The following is a 15,734-nucleotide window of genomic DNA, read 5'->3' as shown; positions in this document are numbered from 1 at the left end:
CATTGCCGCCGCCGCTCAGCGGGCGCCCCCGCCGGCCCCCGCCGGGCGCGGCCCCCCCGCCATCCGCCGCCGCGCTGGGCCCGGCGGGAGCCGCCTTCCCCCGGCCGCGCCGCGCCGCGCAGGGAGCGCCCGCCCGGGCGCGGGGCCGGGCAGGCGGGAGGGCCGGCCCGCGCGGGGGCGGGCGGGCGGCGGGGCTGCAGGGCCGGGGCCGCTGTGCGAGAGCGGCCCTCGCTCCGGCCCCGCTGCCCGCACACGCATGCACGGCAGCGCCCGGCGCTTCCCCGCCCCGCAAGTTACTTGGGCGCTGCGGACACCCCCTGCCCCGCGCAAGGAGCGCGGCCGCGTTGATTCTGTGGTGAAACCCCAGCACCGCCCTGTGCGTACAAAAGAAACTCCGGTAGCATCATCTGGTATTAGCCCCTAACTGTGCAGGTAAGTGTGAAAATAATCAACGGGATGCAAAAGGATTTTGTTCTGCGCTGAGTTTGTCGTCTCTGGGTCTAAATTTAATAGTGGGAACAGATTTAAGAACACCAACGTGTATCATTTGAACAGGCGTGAGTACCCTTTTGTAAAGACCAGAGGACAAGACCTAGAAAGAGATGCTGCATGAAAAATGAGTGAAATCATGCTCCCACTAGTGTCAGTAGCAAAAGTCCCACTGTTCAGTGGCACTCAGCTGTCACCTTAGCAAGCTGTTTCCAACTTCACATTTTCAAATGGTGTGAAATACGTCTACAGTCAGACAGAAACAATTGCCTTTTTTAGTTTACAATTTTTCCAGATATATGCTATAAGCCCTATCCAATTACAACAAAAACAGCACACAACAGTGCAAGCCACGAGGAGACCTCTGTGTTGTGTAGTTTGTATTTCTATTTGATCTGACATGCTCAGGGAGAAAATAAATGCAAATCCCACATTGCACAAAGCTTATCTGAATATTCAATGAAGCACATTTCCAAACCAGGACAAAATACAAAAGTTATTACTTTGCAAGTTTTTCAGCTTAGTCAATCAAGCTTTTATGCCTTCAGACCACAGAGGGTGTGAACAGGACATCCAAGACTACTTGCTCCGGTGCAATCTCATCACAATTCATCCAGAGAGCATCAAAGCCAAGAAGAGACAGAAGCTGCCCCAGGAGGTATTTCCTCAGCCCTTGGAAAATGCCAGCTATAAAGGAAAGCTGGATTTACCGAGAAGTCAGTCAACTGGCAGCCAGTGCAGGACTCAGCACACAGGTCTCCCAGACAACAGCTCTTCCTAGTGAGCAGATATGTCCTGCAGGAACACCTGTTTCAGGATGGGTTATGGCACCACATCCAGGAAAACTGCTTTAGAGGTTTCCAGGTATCCATGAGGGACTTGAAATAATGCAGATACTCAGTGGCCCAGGTGACATCCACTTCCCTTTTGCTTGCCAATGTATACATTTAGGGGTACCCAACACATCCTTGAGCATGTGCAGCCCAGGCTGCCGTCTACACAGCTGATGGGAAGTATACTTCCTCCACTCTGCTGCTTGCTTAATTGCTAGTGTTGCTTCCCAAATCCTGTAATCATCATTTTGAACTTGTACAATCTCAGCCAAATGATTCTCATCCAGTCCTCCATCTTGCTCAGACAATGCATAACCAATTAGTCTGCACTAAATATTTAGAGAAAATGAAGACACAGAACTGTCAAACTGAAACACTCACCTTGGCTCTTTCCTCACTAGTTTGGCTGGTTGTATAGCCAGGGAATCACATAGCTGAAGGACTGGGACCTCATAAAATCTAACAAGTGTCCTAACAAGAGTGATATGGCTCTATGGAATCACCCATAGGGGTGTAGGACTGTTGGTTTCATCCACAGCATAACTGGTTTGTTTTTCACCCTTTGCAGATGTCATTTTCCAGCCAGCAGCCACAGCAGTGGGATAAGGAGGGTGCAGCTCTAAGGAGAATACACATTTTGAAAGTTCCTGGGTATTTGTTTATTGTCTTAAACTTCTCTAGCTTTCAGTAGCTCCTCAAGAATGTGTTAGAATCTGCTCAGTGGAGGTTTTCAATTCAGCTGTATCGGCACAATGGATACCTTATCACATCCTTCTTTCACATAAATTAACAATCTGTTCTGTGTAATATACTTCCATTTTTCAGCAGTACAAATACAGTATTAAATAATTGCCTATAACAAATACTATTTTCAATATCTTTATTAAAGACACTCAGTCTAGCCATTTTCCCCTAACTTCTTTCATAAGGTTGTAAAATAAACCAGTATGAAATGTTAAAAAGAAACTCTTACAATCTTAGTGATATTTAAAATGTATTTTTATTCCTCATTGTTTGCTATAAAGTTACAGGAAATGAGAAAACAGTTCCATCTAATTTTTCACAAAAGGGACACTTTCTGACTAGTTCTAGGCTATGTGCTGAATGCTTACTTTAGTATCATATATGAGTACTAGACAGTCCATTTTTTTCATTTAAGGAATTAAAATTTTGCTTTGTAGGATTTTTGTAAGAGTTCTATATGCATATGAGGCTGAACACTCATTGGGAGGAAGAAATGTAACTAGATTACCCTTAGCAAGAAGTCCTGTTCCAAATAATTCAGGTCAGTAATGGAGGAAAGTGTGTAGAGGAGAAGGTCTAATAAATGATGGGAGTCTTAGGAGGACACAAGCCTAGTGAAACTCCATAATGGTTGTGCAGCTAAACATTTCTTGGAAGAAATTTCAGGGGTATCCAGACTTTTCAACTGGGAACATGGCACAGGACAATGAAGTAGGATCAAAAAAACCCTTCACCTGCATTACCAGCAGCAGCTAGAAGAGAGAGGAATGGAGCCAGGCCTCAGTACAAGCAGCAGACCTGTTTGGTCTATGGAACCAGGGGATAAGTGGTATTAATAATGTAATCAGCACATTTTGAAATTACAGATCTGTCCATGTCCATTATTAACATGTCTATTAATTTAACCTAGAAATTTACGCAAATTTGTTACTTTATCAACTGTGCTGCCACTCTGTGTTGTGAGTACACTTCAGCAAGTCTCTTCCCAATTCTCCTGTTCAGCTGCCAGATAAACTGCAATGCCTCGCTTTGTCACTGAGGTGTTGTGCATCACTAGCATGTGGCCATGCATCTCACAGAGGTGGACATCTTTCATGCTGGGTGAAATGACTTCATGGAAACAGCCAATATTTGAGGAAACACCCCTAAAAATGCCAAGTCTCAACTGAAGCTCAAAGCAATGTATGAAAAAAACCCTGAATTACTCCCACAAAACCCATCAGAGGATTAATTTCTTTTTAGGCATCCCTGCCTATGGAAAATTGGAGCCCTGGTTCTCTAGTTCTCTAAAAAAACTTCTAGACTTACAAGGAACGTTAAGTCTTTAGGAAAGTCAGTGAAAAGGGCAATGCCATCTGAACTCCCTGTTTGCACCATATTGTCTTTCAGACCAATCAATCTCTCATCCTCAAGTAGAGATGTGCCTCAGCAGAAGGTTACACCTAAGTGAACATAACACAAACCCAGTTTTTAGTCAGAATAATTTACTGTTTTCATAAGTGGTGAGAACACAACTTCTACAGTTTATGAATCATTACAGCTTTGTTTTTCTGCCCAAGATTAGGTAAAGCTGAGAATGTGACTGTATTTCAGATAATACAGAGGAAAGAAATCACATATTTCTAATGTGCCAAAAAAGGATAGACAATTTGATAGTTGCAGATCTAATTCCTTCTGAATGTCAGTTTCCACTCTAATTTTCTCTCAAGTCTAAAAGGTCACAGCTGCGAGTTTGCCTTCCTCATGTTTTTCAAGAACATGGTGATATCTCCAAGCAAGGGAGATGATGAACTATATGAAATCAGAATGACAGGATGACACATTTTAGGACATCTGCAGTGGTCATCTGCTAAAGCACACTGGCTCTTTAGTGTACCTGTAGTGGACCCCATCTCCAAATGGGGATGAATTTTGCAAACAGGGGAAGCATCACTGGTTTTCTTCAGGGAGCAGCCTAGTGTGCTGCCCTACCTGGAAAGCTCCTGCACAGGTCTGGTCTCATTCTGTTATGCTGTTGCAGCTTGTGATTCTTTATCAAAATTTCCTTTCGTTTTTTGCATGGATGCAACTGAGATGGGAGTTCTCACAAAAGCAATATAGTAGCAAAATAGGAAATGTGAAATAATAGCACCAGGATCAAAACTAGAATGCATTGCTGAGAATGAGATACAATATTTCAAAAATAAATTTGTACTACCCACTGCAAAGTGTCACAATCACCACTCTGTGCTTGTTCTTAATACCTCTAGTTCAGGAGCTTTAAAAGTGGTCAAAGAAAATACATCAGTGGAAATATTTTCTCGGAAAAATCAGATCCTTTGAGAAGAATACCTTTTGAAATCATGTCAATTCCATGAAAATCTTTTAAGAAAGCCATACAAATGTTCTGACAGTTTCAACACATTCAATTTTTATTTTTGCAGAGTAAAACATTTTAATTTCTAAATCACTACAGTTTCAATTTAAGTTAGCATAGTGTTAGCATATGGTGCAACATAAATGAAAAGGTGTCATCATTAAGCATTTCCACCAGCTTCATTTTGCTTGCAGAAGTTTTGGGGTTTCTTTAAGGACAGCAAAATTTTCAGATTGTATTGCTAATTAGAACAAAGACAAATCTCAAAAATATTCATTAAAGTGAACTTTTATCCTCTGAACAGCTTATGTCCTTGTCATACTCCTGGCAGGGCTAAAAGAGATATTAAGAAAAAGGAAAAATAAACAGCAACCAAAAAAAGAAACAAAAGTGTCTGGTTCAGATAACTTCTGAAAGGGTACTAAATTTCAAATATGAGAGGTCCACCGATCCAAGCCCATGCCTAAAGTTAATCTTGTGTTTTATTCAGGCTAATATAAAATTCAGTTTTCTACACGAGGATTTAAAGCATCAGAGAAAATAAATCTGTTGGAAACTTGGTGAGATTAGGGCACCTGTCTCCCACAGGTTTCTTGACAAATCTTGCATTTCAAGATAGAGTATTAAAATAAAAAATAAATTATGCCAGAGTTCTCTCGGTGCTATTTCATATTCAGTGAAGGAACCTGAGCAGAATTAAATTTCTACTCAGCTACTTAGCACTGGGCTAAGTGTCAAGAAGCAGCACTTCTTTTCCTCAGGCCAACCTGATAACAATGCCTTGCAGTTCACCAGACATTTTGTTGGAAATAAAATCTGCATCATGATGGGGCTTTTTGTACAGCTCAAATCACCACCATTCCTGGGCATGGAAGAGAGGATTAAGCACTTAACCTCCTCAGTTGATGCCACCTCTATGGCTCCATACATCCCCACAGCATCAGAGCATCCCTTTCATGGGTGCTACTAAATACCCACCTCTGATTCATCCCTGACTCATGGCAGCATTCAAGACTGTATAGTCTGGCATGGCTGTTATGTACCATGGTGTACCAAAAGGAGAATGAAATAAACCTTGGTTCACTGCCAGAGACCAGAAGAGGTATTGTTACATGAATGGGATGGGATTTGAGAAAGGAATACTGACTCCTTCCTGTATTTTGAAACAAAACTAATCCCCAAAATATCTGGTTCTGGAAAGCTAAAATTGATTCCTACATGGCATTGGTGAGTTCCCTGGGAGAATCATGGGGTTGCTCCATTCAAAACTACCCCAAAGAATGTTCTAGGGATGTCACAGTGCTGGCAACTGAGTCTTAGCATTTGATAATATACTCTGACTTTGTGTAATTTACTAGGATAAATGTCATCATTGCAAGGCATTGCAAGGCCTATGTGTTCCAAATTGCATTTTTATTGAGCGGCACTTATCCAAAGCAAATTATTTCCCTTGATTCTTACCAGTAATTATTATTTTTTAATTCTGGTAAATCTGGTAATATTCCCCTTTGTGCAAAAAACAACTAACCAATCAACAATTCTTCCAGCTCTAGATATATATGCATGAAAAAAAAAAAAAAAACCTTTTAAATTCCACTTGTTATAAATGAATCTGACCCTAAAACTGACATCTGGATTTTCCCCAACCTTTGATGAAATCTGGATTCAAGTTTGAATTTTCATGAAGTTTGGAATTCTTTCAACCGGTTCTCTGAATTTGATTCTAGAACTCCTTGACAGACAGAAGTAAGTCCCTAAATGAGTTAATCTTCTGTACACCAGTAAGATTCAATTGTAAAGCCAAATGGGGGTATAAACATCTTTGGTATAGTAGTAGATGGGATACTGGGAAATGGGGGTGGAGAACAAGAGAAGCAAGTGGAAAGGCAGGCAACCCCACAGTACCCCTACTCCTGCTTTAGGACGCAAATGCACCTTGCACTGGTAGGGAAAGATAGGTCTTTATTTGGCTGTCCTCTTCAACAACTTCTCATGTAATCTGGCATGTGGAGAAAGCTGGAAGGCATTAAAAACAGACCTGAGAACAGAAATCCAGGCTTGGGGAATCTAGCATATGCAGGGGAACACGGGCTGTAAACAGCTCACTCTGAAGCATTAGAAACACCTTAGGTGCTAACAGCTTCTAGAAAGTTAATGGTTTAATAGGGCTGGAAGAAAAGAACATGCTGGAAATTTTCTCAGGCAGAGTTTTATGTATCCTGATGGGAAATGGAGGGGCAGGAGAAGAGACCCATAATTTTTTTCTTAGGTATGTATTGGAATAAAAGAGGAACCATAATTTCTGAGGATTCTCTCATATGGTATTGATAACTTCACATGCCAAAGATTTCAGTGAGTAGTGACAACCTCCTTCCATATAACGATAGAGAGAACAGGGTTTCAGAGTCACATGTTTTTTTAATTTCATTAGTGCTGTTGCTGCAATATTAACTACAAGCACCTAAAGAACTTCCAAGATCTAAAAAAACCCAGTCCTTATTAAAAACATTACTTTCCTGGAAAACTTTGCTGACATATGGTTAAAGCTGCTCAGCTGCTTCCATGAAGTCGATACAAGCATAATTTGAACTTCTGAGAAACCAGAAAATACAGAGGATAATAAAGCAATATTCAATTCAAGCTCTATATACCTGTAATGGAAATAATTCACCTTTGCAGTGAATGATTTTCAGAGAACATAACATATAACTACTATAGCTCAGGCACCTCTTGTCTTTGGAAAAGTGGACTGTATTCAAAGTGACACTTCTTTTACACACATGCTCTGACCCAATTTCCTAGACAAAAATTCCATGACAATTAAATTTTATCTTTTCCCCGACTCACCATTTAGTCACACACGTATTATTAAGCCCACAGAACATTTTTCCTACTTTACTTTGCACTTTTGATCCCACCCGTAGAAGTGATGAGCACTGTGGGGCTGAGGCCCCATCTGAAGGTATGGACTCCCATTTTCCCTACTATCATAGTTTACTAAGCTTTCTACCATTTCACACAGCATTAATCAGCTCAGCAAATACTGCCAGTTCCCTGTTCCCATTGCCAGCTCCCAGGAGGGAAAAATAAAGGTTGCTTGAATGTTGAGCTAAACTCTGTATTTCCTGGCTTCAAGAAGTCTGAATTTTGCTGAAGCTGATATTTTATAAGAGCTGCAACTACTGCCAGGAAATCCTAACTTGGTATTAATTAAGGGATTTTGTCAGTCAGTAAAAAGGAAAGATGCTTTAAAGATCTGATATTCACTATTTCCTTGAGTCTTAAAATATATTTAAAGAGCATCTTTGCAATGTGTCAGTCTGTGATTCACGATGAGAAAACAATTCTGAAGAGTCCTAAAGTTTCTAGTACGGACTAGATGCATTGGTAGACTGGGTTGGGTTTTTTTCTGTGTGGGGGGTGGTAGTTTGGTTTGAACGCTTTTCTGCTGACTGACTCTTTTATACCAGGTGAATGGTGTTCATCACCATTTTGCTACTTTATTTACTGCTCTCATGGGATCTGTTTTTAATGAGTCAGAAGCACTGAGCTAAGGATGAGCTCTCTTCTTTTGCAGGTATATACAGAGAAACCAACTTTTACAGATGCATGTATAACTGAAGCCTAAAACACTGCACCAGTTTTCAACTGAGCTCAGCTTCTATCTCTTCAGGAAAAAAAAAAAGAAAAAGGATAGTTATCACAAAATACTTGGTGGATCTCTCTGGCACATTTTACAGCTGAGTTTTGAGAAGTATATGAGTGAGCTCTTTGTGAGGTACATGAACACCCTTTAAAACAGATCCAAGCTGTCTATAGATGGAGTGAAGCTTAAGTCTTGGCTAGGACTCCACATAATGTAATCCTTAGTTCAAGTTCTGTCAAAACTCAGCCACAAACTCATTACTGAATTTTCAATCCTAGAGCTCTGTGAAAGGATGGAAATGCTGTGGCAAAGGAGTCATGCTGGCAGAAGACCAGAGAGGAAGGACCAGTGGTGTCAGTGGAAACAGGGGATGCACACCTCTGACCCCTTCTGTCCTCTGATGTAAAATTGTATACCACAGCTGTCTCTGAAGGGTAACTGACACCTTCTTGACCTTTCATTTCCACAACTTGAAAACTCTTCTTCCAGGATGGCTTGGAAAACACTGTGGTGGAAAGGGCAAAAAAAAAAAATCTTTTAAAGTCAATTCAAGCATTTGAAATTTTCAAAGAATAACGTGAAGATATATTTTCCATGGGAAAACTGGCATTATCGTGCCCACTTAAGAATGGTGAAATATTTCAGGAGATGTTAATGAATATTCAGGAATATGCAGGAGCACACCTGCCACCAAACTCACTGCTCCTTCCATGCATGAAGCCATCATCAAAAAGTGATGGTTAATGCTGGGCAATATCAAGAGCTCAAGGAGATAAAAGCTGATGTACACTTCAGCTTATAGTAATAGATTTTGAAAAGAATTCAGCAGTGGCATGAGTCAGCCCAGTTGCATCAGCTCCTGTGATATCTGAATTTGGTCACTGGACGAATCCAAACAAAGCAAATCTTGCTTTAGAAATAAATTTTATATAGCCTTTGTGCAGTTGAGCAGTGCAGGAGAGGAAAAAAAAGCAAGACAACTCCAAGCACAGACAACTCCAGCACTCTCCCTGAGGAAGATTTCTGTGGCAATCAGAGATTAAGTGTCATTGAAGCCATGCAAAATATTTTCAGAGAGCTGTTTCTTCCCAGGTCAAAACAGGCTTGCTTTTGAATTCACAAATTCCTAAAGGAAACTGGCCACCTCCTCACATGTTACGTGTGCCCCCTTCCTTTCCCAGACATAAGCAATGTGATCATCTGTTCACTAGAATGACTGCCAAAATACTGGGAGTAATGGTTGTAAATATTTTTAATTTCAAGCTGGTTGAGTTGTTCTAGAATTTTCTGTTGGCATCAGACAAATCCCAGTTCCCTTACTCACCATCCAGCTTCATGTTATCCTAAAAGCCAGTAGAAAATTCTCCTTCATGTTTTCAGACATGGATCTGCACTCTTTGAGTTATCCTCTCTCTGGAAAAGACAAAGATGCTGCGACTTCCTGTGTGTGGGTCTCTAGAATCTGTCTGACTGACCACAAGAAATCCAAAGAGACAGACATAGGGACATAAGCATTTACAGAAATAACTGCACATTATAAAGTCATCAGAGGAAAGTAATACAGGCCACCTTCCCCCTAAGATAGTAACATTGCTGTGTTTATGAACACCCTTAATTTTGAACAACCTGTACCCTGAAATCAGAGATAACATCAAACCTCAGGTCCCTTCCTGGCAGCAGAGCTGGATGTAGCATAGTTATGTGGAAGTCAGCTCTGTGTGTTTGCATGCAAAGACGCTGCTATCTCCATTAATTATGCAAAGACTGCTATCTCCATGAATTTACTTCTCTTGCAGCGAATGAGTCCTGTTCACTGGGTCATGCCTTTCTCACACGGTAATCTGCAGTAACCAAAACACCTTCCACCTCCTTTGCATCAGCTCCACAAACACAGAGTCACCCCCCAGAGGGTTCCCAGGTTTGAGACTTGATACACCCATCCTTTCCAAAGAGCACAGAGAAGGGCCAAGTGCTAAAAGCAGAACCAGCTAAGGAGTGCTTATGCTAATGGCAGCTTTTATGCAAGTGCCCTGCCACCTGTCTGACTGACTGAAGGATGCCAGCCTTTGCTCTGCTAGGGTATGCCTAGGAACATTTTAATGGGAAGTGGCCTGTTTTTTAAAAATCAATAATTAGAGGGGAAAATTTTGTTTAAATAAATGGAGCCATTTTACAGAATAGTCATGCAACTGAACAAAAGCATTTCCAAACATTATTCAGTCTGTACCTGTGTGTTTTTCCTACACATGCACAGCAAGCACTTTTTTTGCAAGAGTCATATTTTTCTGTTATATTTTTTATTGAAAAATAAAAATATTCCTCAAAATCCGTGCTCTGAAGTCATAATTTCCAAACTTAGTTCAGTGTCATTAAAAATTTTGCCCTCCTGATTTTGAAAAAGAGGTGGGAAACTAAACTGTGAAGTTTTAAGTAATAGAGAATTTTTCAGCAGGTCCACGAGGGAAGTTTGGGGCCATATGCTCAGTTTCTGATTGTTGGAGTCAGTAGTGCTATTAGTCTCAAGACCAGGGAGCTTAAAAAATAGGCTTAATGCTCATACAAGGATTTGAGCAGGATGTTTTCTCTTATTCTTCATTCCCCACCCTTTTGCTAGTACCAAATTACATACATTGCTTCAGATTTTCAACATTTCCCAATCTGGATTAATTTACATTTGGAGAGAGGGTGTGAATTAAACTGTTATAAAAGGCTTAGATGCAGTGCCAACTTGTTACTATGCTCTTTCAAGCATCAAATGCTTTTTCTATTAAAGAAGCTCTAAGAGAATTTTTTGCATCTGGAAATCTCTCCCATTGCAGAGCTTATTTATCAAATGCAAAATATGACGTATACAAACAAAGACATTCATAGTAACACATCTCCTGCTGCAGTTAGAGGCTCTGTCATACTGTGGCCTACAGTAAGATATTGCTGTCTTCAAGGAGATTTCAGTCTGAGAAAAGCCTAACTCCTGCCGTGATGCCGAATGCCAGGCAAGAGTCAGAAGCTACCAGCAGACAAGCAGAGGACAGAATGCACACCAAACTGCTACTGACTCAGTCAGAACTCGCAGCCTTCTGCTTGTACTGCACCTAACAGCCCAAAGTGAGAAGCTGGGCCTGACAGCACTTCTTAACTCATTAAATACCTAGGAGTGAATGTGAAGCCTGCCCTTATCTTCTACTGGTCTTTTCCCTTGAATTTTCTCATATGACAATGTCAAAGACATACAATTCCATTTTCTATCAAGGGGTGTGATATAAGTCTTGTCCCTAGTTGGTTGCAAACACCACACTCATAGCACAGCTGTTAATTATAATGCTAAAGCATGGGATGAGGCTGATTCAAATTTGGGTATGTCTAAACAATGGTCTCACTCTTGCTGTTATTGATATTTGTCAGAGCTGGGTTAGTCACTAAGGATTTTGCTAGCAAATTGCATTCAAGGTCCATGTAACTTCTCCATTGCCAGCATTAGCCTCTGCCAATTTTTGTAAGCTCTGTAAAAATTATTCATGGATCACAAATTTCCCAGAGATTGCGATTTCCAATTTAAAGCATTATTGGCCAACACATCCTCAGGATGTCTTAGTATGTTCATATACTTGTGACCTTAAGCCTGCCTTAACCTCATACTCACTGTCACCTGGGTAAGCGTCTTCTTCAACTGAGGGAATATAGGCAGGAGCATAGAACTGAGTGTCTGGTTTCTTTCTGCAGCAGCAGAAGGGACTCAAAGCTTTGAAAGGAAATGTTGGTGAACTTTTTTTTTTCCTTCGTTCACCTTTTCCTAACAGCTACAAGAGCTTTCCCCCTTTACCAGATTTCTTCTGGGGTATGTGATGGGTTTTGTAGGGTAGCTACAGAGTACAGCTCTTCTCCTACATCACCACTAGCTGCCAGAGACAGCCCAAGTGCTGCCAGCAAGCGTCATAGTCCTTCTTCCCTCCACTTCAATAGCTTGCTTACTTTTCTCTCTGATTCTCTACTGAGTGTGGAGAGAATAATGAATCAGCTTATAACTCATCAAATATGGTTTTATGGTGCTTAACAGATGAGATAAATGTAAACTGAAAAGTAAGGAAATTAGCAGGGAGCAGGTTTTAAACAATCAGAAAACAATTGCTTTAACATGGTGCTTAATGCTGTTGTGACTCATAACCACCAGTTGTAGCCGCAAAAATGCGTAAGCGTGCTTTAAAAAGATTGGAAATATTTGTGAAGGATGATTCCACCCTTGGCTATTAAATATGATGATCCAAATGCCACCTCTGACTCAGGAAACTGTTCAACTTTGCCAAAAAGAGCTACAATGTTCTTGGAGAAAAAACACTCTTCTGAGAGAAATGTTCCCTAAACATCGACCTTGGCCTCTGTTGATGTTAATTTGCTGAAATAGCTGAATTCTGGTTTGGCATAATGTTCTTATATTTTTCCTAAAAAATCTACATTTGGCTAATATAGGGAGTAATCTCTCTCATACAGGGGCTAATCTATAAGGCCTTGTACAGTTCTGATGAATTTACTGCTTGCAACAAATACTGTTGGATGTTGCTGGATCCTATGCAATTAAATCCATTAAATTAAATTAAATTAAATTTAATCCTGTGGTTCTAATAATTCAGGGGTTACCCAGTACACAATCTGTATTCATTCTTCTCTGCCATGGCTCACCAAATAAAAATGGAAACTTGTACACAATGGGAATGTGTCCACACTGTGCTGGCAATGCTTCTGAGTCTGCAATACAGAAAGCAGGCTGCAGAGAGAGAGAGAGAAAACAGTGGTGTGCTGCTGCACCTCCTGATGTAACCCACAATGGATCTGGCTATCTCTGTAGTCATAATACAGTCACTGAAAAAAAAAAAAAAAAAACAAAACTAAATCCTGAACTACTTTATCCAGTGATTGCATAACCTCCACAGCCACACTGCAGCTGAGGTGAGAATCTTGCAGATAGTTTGGAAAAAGGTCTCAAACCCCATTTTCTCCAGGCAGGGGCCTGCTTTCACTCCTGCTCAGCCTAACAGGCTCTGAGCTCTTCTGAAACACAGTGGTTAAATTTGCCACTCCAAACAGTCCCACCCAAGAGACTGCCCTGAAGCTTTTTGCAGGGAAAGGATTTAATTAGAATGTGATTTTTGTGGTACAATGCAATATTCAGTACAACAGGATCACCAAAATGTATGCTTTGTGATTTGTGGTGCAAGTTTGCTTAGGCAACTTTTAAGATGACCCCTAGGTAGAGAAAGGGCAAAGGCACCAGACAGGAGGAGAGACTTTGCTGAGCAGGTTTGAATGTCATAAATGCACGGGTATGGTTAGTATTTGTATCACAGTTGACAGATGCGGCAGCAGTCACATGACTAGAGCATGACCTCATATTTCAGCTCTCTCCCCTCCTCCCCCAGTGATGAGGGCACTGCTGGCACTTAAATAAGCAGAAGGCATTTCCAGAAGGCTAGTTTGTAAGTTACTTAAAGGAGAAGCCTGAATTTTGGCACAGAGATATACTTTGTACAGACTATTAACAGCTGCTCAGCAGTGGCAGAGACGCAAAACTCTTTACCTCTGCATGGGAAGTGCCCTACAGCTGTTGTTAGGGTAAAAACATTGAATGCCAAATCACGTGGGCTTAGATCATCCCTTCCCAAGGAAAAATCTGCAGGAGGCACAGCAGAGGGAAGAAATGCCTCCATGACTCCTCACAGGTTTACCCTGCAGACAGTGGAGCTGCTGCAAGCTCTGATGTCCTCTAGGGATCTGTGAGAGCCATGAGGAGGCCATTTATACCCTGATGATGTCCCAGAAGCCACTCTGGATGCTCTGGCAGGGTGATTTCACAGGAGGATTGAACATCCAGGAAGAATATATAACTTTATGAAGATTTTCCAGGGGTACTGAGTGAACTCCTAAGTCAATCCACTCCTTCTGGCATAGATTCTGGATTATGCAATTCCCAGAAGGGTCCTGGGAGGAAGACACAGTATGATACTGTCTCAACAGCTGAACACCCCTTCAGCAGGAAGGGGAGCCCCACCTTTTCCAAATTTCTGAAGGTGCAATTGGCTCCATGGGAATAATTTTCTATCATAGCACTGTGACACAGGAACCAGAGTTGCTGAGAGGTAAAAGTCCTGAATTAAAATCCCAGCATTAGCACTGGTCCCCATTACAAGGTACACCAATGGGAAGTGTTCTAAAAGTGCAGAGATTTTTAGAGTATATTTTAGTGTTTTGTCACTAATGTGGCTGCATTTTGCAGCTATTCATGGACCACAGGCCTGAAATTTTCCATACAGCTTCACAGTTTTCCAAAAGATAAAAAGTAAGAATTTTCTGTACAACTACTTGCCTCTAAGCTTTCTTTTCTTTAGCATGGTGTTGGATTGAAATGTGGTACGATTATTCTCACCTGTAAGAGCAGAGGTAATTCTTTGGAGCCGTAATAGCCCACTTAGCCTTGTTAATGTTGACAGCACACCAGAACTGGCTGGGATTTCTCTGCTTTTGATACACAGGGGGTTTCAGTCACGTTTGGCTTTCAGCTCCATTAAGGTTTTGGCTTGAAAAGCTCTGGCTGCATAGAGCAGTTTTTATTTGGAGTATCCCAGCTGAAGCACAAGCATTCTCAGAAGGACCAGCAGCTCAGTGCCCTGCAGCTCATGCCCAGCTTTGTCCCAAGACTTGCTGAAGATCTCTGTGTAATTACTTAGTTTCTTAAACAAAGGAAAATTAAAACCTGAAAATCTGGGGACAAGAAGAAGTATGCATGTGTGCTGCACGTATGTAAAGTATTAGTACTTGACCATAAGCAAGGATCTTGTAGTCTTTTGGAGTGTGCTTGGGTGGTTGAGCCTTCATCCCCAGCAAGTGCAGTGTGTGTCCTCCGTAGCACTTGAGGCCAAGGGCAGGGCTGTGACACCCGAGGCCCCGCGTTTTCCCTCAGCAAAACGAGCAGTGCCGGAGACAGCGCACAGCTCCTACCCTGCCGCCGCCGCCGCCCGCGCCCGCCATGTTGGGAGTCGCGCGCGGCGCCATCTTGCGGCCCCTGAGGGCGGTGGCGGCACCGCCGGCCCTGGGGCGGTACCGGCTGAGGAGGCCGTTGTCCTTCTTGTTATGGGGAAAATTACAAGCGTTTCAAAGTGTTGTAGGGCCGCCTGATTCTCTGCACAGCGAGCGAGAAGCAGCAGTTTCAGTAGCCCACCTGTGAAGCCTCCCTGTGCTGAATGGAGATAGGGATTTTCGGGTGTCTCAAGGAGCCCATCTCCTTCCCAGTATATGCTAAGGCACCTTCCTGGTGGAAACCCATCAGCAGCAAAGAGCTGCTGCTCACACCACAACAGACCAGTTGCCGAACATGTGAAAAAACACGGTGATAAATACGCACCATTCCTGTTCACAGGGAGCCTGCACTCAACTCCTTGTACATGAGAGCTGAAAACACAGCTCTCAGCATTTCACCGACATTTAAAAACCTCAGGGGCCTTTCTTTTACCTAGCCTGGCCCATGATAAGGTGTTTAATGGTAAAATGTTGAATTGGAAGCAAGTATTTGGGGGAAATAACCTGATGAGCAGCTCCATCATTCCTCAAATGCCGGTGGCAGTCAGGAGTGTCACTCTGATGCTGGTGGAGCATCAGTGACATAGCCCAGGTTGGAACA

The 15,734-nt window shown here is 42.0% G+C and overlaps 1 long non-coding RNA gene across 1 annotated transcript; it reads right to left on the bottom strand.

The window, feature by feature from the left end:
• Positions 1-8,484: 8,484 nt before the first annotated feature.
• LOC128786412 (uncharacterized) lies at positions 8,485-15,054 on the bottom strand. Its single transcript, XR_008430279.1, has 3 exons — positions 14,484-15,054; positions 9,393-9,481; positions 8,485-8,573 (listed from the first exon to the last, which is right to left on the bottom strand). It is a non-coding gene; the product is annotated as an uncharacterized LOC128786412 (long non-coding RNA).
• Between the last annotated feature and the right edge of the window lie 680 nt (positions 15,055-15,734).

This window comes from Vidua chalybeata, chromosome 3 (genome assembly GCF_026979565.1).
Source record: "Vidua chalybeata isolate OUT-0048 chromosome 3, bVidCha1 merged haplotype, whole genome shotgun sequence".
Lineage (NCBI taxonomy): Eukaryota > Metazoa > Chordata > Aves > Passeriformes > Viduidae > Vidua > Vidua chalybeata.
This window is presented reverse-complemented; position numbering and strand designations above follow the sequence as displayed.